Source organism: Canis aureus, chromosome 18 (assembly GCF_053574225.1).
Source record: "Canis aureus isolate CA01 chromosome 18, VMU_Caureus_v.1.0, whole genome shotgun sequence".
NCBI classification, from domain to species: Eukaryota; Metazoa; Chordata; class Mammalia; order Carnivora; family Canidae; genus Canis; species Canis aureus.
In genome coordinates this window covers 44954453-44960452 of record NC_135628.1, presented here as the reverse complement: position 1 = coordinate 44960452, position 6000 = coordinate 44954453, and positions in this window count along the sequence as shown.

The window sequence follows — 6000 nt, the reverse complement described above, 5'->3', positions numbered from 1 at the left end:
CCCATCAATTTTCAGAGTCTTTCCATGTGATCCCCCCTTGTTAGGACACTTTTCTCTTGCAGGCTACGTGGCTTCATTCCTCATCTCTTTCACTTTTAAAATGTTGCCTGGAGGCTTTCTTGACCACAATCCATATTTCCCTTTCTTACTTTGTTTTTCCTATAACACTTATTAGCATCAGACATACTTTATATAGCTTATTTGTTTTCTGTCTTCAGTCAGTAGAATTAGGGTCTCATTTTAGCACTCTGGTGCAAATGAGAATTTTACTTATCCCATTCAGCCAGGTGTCTTTTTTTTTTTTTTTTTTAAGATTTTGTTTATTTATTAGAGAGAGATAGAGTACAAAGTGGGAGAGGAGGAACAGAGGGAGAAGCCAACTCCCCACTGAGCAGAGAGCCCATCACAGGGCTCAGGGCTCCATCCCAGGACTTTAGGATCATGACCTGAGCTGAAGGCAGATGCTTAACCAACTGAGCCACCCAGGCACCCCTCAGCCAGGTGTCTTTAGACGGTACATTATCACACACAGGACCAACAGCCCCGAGTACCAATGCATGCTTCATGAAAGCAGTGATCTGTTTGGCTTGTGCCCCTTAGAGTAGCACACACAGAACACTCAATAAATATTCGTAGAATAAATTAAGTTTGTAAAACACACATAAAGTAAAAGTTATTAGTTACTGTTTTAAAATAAAACATGGGCTCTCTTAACTAAATGACATAGTCCTGGAAAATATAGGATTAACTTATATAATTTATGTCTTAACTAAATGACATAATCCTGAAAAACATAGCCTTAAAACAGTAATGACACCCAAAAATGGGTATATTTCCTGTAGCAAATTTAGTATAATATATTCACCACAGTAAAATAACTTAGGAAGATAAAATGGCCTGGTATATACATTGAATTTTGGAAAGTCTGGGAATGCCTTTATTGTATAGTTGCATAATAAAGATAAGAACAAAAGAAGTGTTGTCCCTGGCATTTTTAAGCCAGTGGCCTACTTCTTAAATTTTGCCTTCACAAAGATTCACTGCAAATTTTAAAGAGCTCTTTAAAGTGGTAAAACCTTTGGTGATTTGTTTAAATACCTGATTGCTCAAAATTAACCAACAGGAAAAGAATAAAGAGATTATAGAAAGCCTGTAGATCCTGTAGATGGTATCTTTCCCAGTGTCTCTTCCTTTCCTAATCTTCTCTGATCCCTTTACAGTCATTGTGTCAAACATTTATGTTTATAGAACTAGCATTTGGGTTTTGTTTCTTTCTTTCTTTCTTTTTTTTTTTTTTTTTTTTGAAAGATTTTATTTACTTATTTGAGAGGAAGTGCAAGAGAGACAGAGGGGAGAGGCAGAGGGAGAGGAAGAAGCAGAATTCCCGCTGAGCAGGGAGTTCTATCCCAGGACCCTGAGATCATGACCTGAGCAGAAGGCAGATGCTTAACTGCTTAACTGCTTAATGGACTGAGCCACCTAGGCGCCCCTTGGGTTTTGTTTCTTAAAGCTGATTTCTTTCATGGGTATTAACAACAGGATTTGTAATGTTGGAGATAACTCAATTATTCCTGGAAACTACATCTTAAACCAGGCATTTAAAAAATGATGAAATGACAAGAAATCATGAAATAATGTTTTTGTGATTTTTTTAAATAATGAAACAAAGAAAGAAATAATGTCCTGGAAAAAAAAAAGTGTTAATGGCTATATTTTTAAAGTTCTTATGAGAGAGATGGGAAATAGGTATTACTGATAGAAAATGAGAGTGAATATTTTTTGGTCTATAAACAAGTTTATCCAGCACTGCATAACACATTGCCCCCAATATTGACAGCTTAAAACAACAACTAATTACTCTTCACAGTTCTGTGAGTTGACTGACCTCATCTTAGTGATTGTCATTTGGAATCTTTCATGTTTATGCCATCAGGTGGTAGCTGTGGCTAAGATCATCTGAAGGTTTAATGTTGGACATTCAAGATAGCTTCTTCACTCATAGGATTTACATCTCAGTTGGGTGGTCTGGTCAGGCATCTGTCTCTGCACATTGTCTATGAGTCTAGGTTGGGTATCCTCACAGCCTGGTGGTCTCATGGTAAATTTCAAAAATGACTACTCGCTTCCCCCAGGACAAGGGTTCTAAGAGACCAAGGAGGAAGCTACAAGGCTTCTTGTGTTCTATCCTTAGAAATCACAAAGCAGGGATCCCTGGGTGGCGCAGCGGTTTAGCACCTGCCTTTGGCCCAGGGCGCAGTCCTGGAGACCTGGGATCGAATCCCTCATCGGGCTCCCGGTGCATGGAGCCTGCTTCTCCCTCTGCCTATGTCTCTGCCTCTCTCTCTCTCTCTTTCTGTGTGACTATCATAAATAAATAAAAATAAAAAAGTCACAAAGCATTGTGACTACTGTAGTCTATTTGTTATATGGAGCCAGCCCAGATTCAGTGTTGGGAAAGACTATACAAGGCATGAAGACTGGAAGGTATAACTCACTGGAAGGCCATCTTTGGAGATCAGCTACCACAAGGGTTTTCTCCATTTTACATGGTGGCTGGTAAAGATGGTGCCCAAAATGTCATCAAAAGAATATGATGAGTTAAAAAAAAGATAGAAAAAAAATCAGGAATGATTCTTTAACTACTATGCAGCCAAGTGTGAACTTTCCAGTTAATTTTTCAATCTTAAATAATCTATATAGTACCTACTTTTGACCATTTTCCCTTCTGCTCTTTGGAGAATTTACCTGTGTCTTCAAACTGATCCCAAAGAATGAGAAAAGGGCCAACCACCCATCAACTCCCAGTAATACCACAAGAAAGTCAGACACCTTGAAAGACACATCTCTGTATTAAGTACTTGGTGTGCATGACAACATATCACAGAACAATAGTTAGTATAACTGAAAATGTCATAGAATTTTAGACATTGAAGGGATCTGAAGATCGGTCTTCATTTTCAAGACACCACCTAAGACCCAGAGTTGTTAAGCCACTTACCAAGGCTCACATAAGTCATTGAAGACATTCTAACTTCTGGTCCATAAATTTGTGCTGCAACATGCTGCCATTTTCATTTACCCAGCAGTATTTCAACCAAAGTGCTAAGTTATGAACAAGGCAACCAGGCTTGGGTATGGTTGATCCTTATTACATTAAGACTTAGAAAGTAAAAGATGTGGGATGCCAGTGTGGCTCAATCAGTTAACCATCAACTCTTCATTTTGGTTCAGGTCATGATCTCAGGGTCTTGAGATTAAAGCCCATATTGGGCTCCATGCTGAGCACATAGTCTGCTTAAGAGTCTCTCTCTCTCTCTCTCTCGGGGATCTCTGGGTGGTGTAGCGGTTTGGCACCTGCCTTTGGCCCAGGGCGCGATCCTGGGGACCCGGGATCGAATCCCACATCGGGCTCCTGTGCATGGAGCCTGCTTCTCCCTCTGCCTGTGTCTCTGCCTCTCTCTCTCTCTCTCTCTCTCTCTCTGTGACTATCATAAATAAATAAATTAAAAAAAAATAATTGAGATGTAATTCACATACTATAAAGTCCACTTTTCAAGTGTACAATGCAATGGTTTTTAGTATATTCACAAACTTGTACAACCATCATTACTATCTAATTCCATCAATATTTTCATCAATATTTTCATTTTCAAAAAGAAACTCCCTACCCATTAAGCAATAATTCCCCACTCCCCTCCCCACCAGGCAGTAGATTAGCAACTACTAATTCATTTTCTGTTTTAGGATTTCCCTATTCTAGACATCTTATATAATGGAATCATAGACTATACTGGCTTTTGTGTCCGGCAGTGTTCATTTAGCATACTTTTTCAAGATTCATCCATATTGTCTGTCTGTATCAGTACTTCATTCCTTTTTATAATACCATGTGAATCACATCCCTCATATGGATATACTACCTTTCCTTTATACATTCCTTAATTTAAAGAGTTGATAGACATTGGGTTGTTTCTACTTTTGAGCTATTATGAATAATGCTGCAATAAACATTTATGTGCAAATGTTTCTATAGACATATTTTCAACACTAAAGAGTGGAATTGTCCAACTGTTTTCCAAAGTAACTGCACCATTTTACATTTCCACCAGCAACACATAAGGGTTCTAAATTCTCCACTTCCTCACCAACACTTGATATTGCGATACTGACTTCTGATTATATCCATCCTAGTGGATGTGACATGATATCTCATATGGTTTTGATTTGCATTTCTCTGAGAATTGAGGATGTTGAGCATCTTTCCATGATCTTATTACCCATTTGCATATCTTCTTTGAAGAAATATGTATTAAAATCTTTCATCTATTTTATAATTTTTTTTCTTTTTTTCTTTTTGTTGTTGTTCAGCTATAAGAGTTCTCTCAGTAAGGTTTGACAAGGTTTGCTAGGCACCAACGCAATAATACATGCAAAAAAACAGAGGCTCTGAAATTGCATGGCTATACTCAGCTACAACGTCGTCATCCACGAGATTCAGAATCAAATCTTCTTATACTGACATTTTTATCATTTTTAAAAAATATTCATTTTTTAGAGGTGCCTGGCTGGCTCAGTCAGTAGAGCATGTGATTCTTGATCTTGGGGTTGTAAGTTTGAGCCCCATTTTGGGTGTAGAGATTACTTAAAAATAAAATCTTAAAAAAAAAATACACATTTTGGGGCCTGGATGGATCAGTCAAGTGTGTCTGCTTTCTGCTCATGTCGTGATCCCAGGGTCCTTGGGATCCAGCTACATATCTGGCTCCCTGCTGAGCAGGGAGCCTGCTTCTTCCTCTCCTTATGCCGCTCCCCCTGCTAATGCTTGCTCTCTTTCTCTCTCTCAAATAAATAACATCTTTTTAAAAATAATAAAAAATACAAAATACACTTTTTAAATGTTTAATAAAGAAATATTCCCTCCACTTATTACCTGCCAAAGTAAATCGTTCAAAGAAGCTAAAGCACTATTAATTATAATAGTAAAAGCATCAGAAAATGTATTTTCCTAAAACTCAGGGTTAAGAAAATGATTGCATACCAATATTATGGGCTACATAGGGATTAAGAATTAAGTATCTAGACCATGTTGATATATGGAAATATGTTCATGAAACAATGTTAACTACAGATGCACATTCATATACTTTAAAAGATTTGTAAATGTTTCTGCCATGTTTTCTTCAGACAGTATCCATAAAAATATTTATTCTTATAAATCTATTAAAATATATGAACATACTTATAAATGTTTCTATATCATCTGTCTTCAAAACCTATTTCAAATATATTATATGTATATTTATAAATCTATTAAATATATCAATATCCATTGACAAATGTATGTTCATTGGATCTCTTGGCTTCAAAAAAGTAACAAAAAAATGGTTTTATTTTATGAATATGCATTCCTCACAAAGTTTCAGTGCTCAAAACAAATTTGGGGATTTACTGGGACTCGATTAAGTAAATGTCTTTACAGTAGAAATTCTGAGCCTCTAATCCATTAATATTCCTCAAGAATCTAAAATAAAAAAGTTCTTATTATTTATCTCAAAGTCTGTTGTTTTCATCATGATTTATACTTATTTGCATAAAGAAATTAGTATAAATCTTATTTACACTTGTTTACTAATTTATCTTTCCCACCAAACTATAACTGCTAACAGGACAGGTAAATATATCTGTGTTCTTCACCATTGTTTCTAGTGGCTCAGCTGGGGGATATAGTAGGAGCTCAATAAATATCTTTGTAGTGAATGAATTACTGGAGGAGCATCTTCAGGAACAAGTGCTTGAAGTTATACACTTTGGGAACTACCATTCTAAAGTTATAATAGTCAAAGAAAAGAATCGTGTTCACACGTCTAGGCCACTAGAGATCCATTTAATGAAATTACTGCTGCTCTTCAGTAGAATCAATTACTACTTCAGGGAACTGTAGAGATTTCTCAAAGAGCACATCATGACCTGGAAAAATCTTGCAAAATCATTTTTATACTC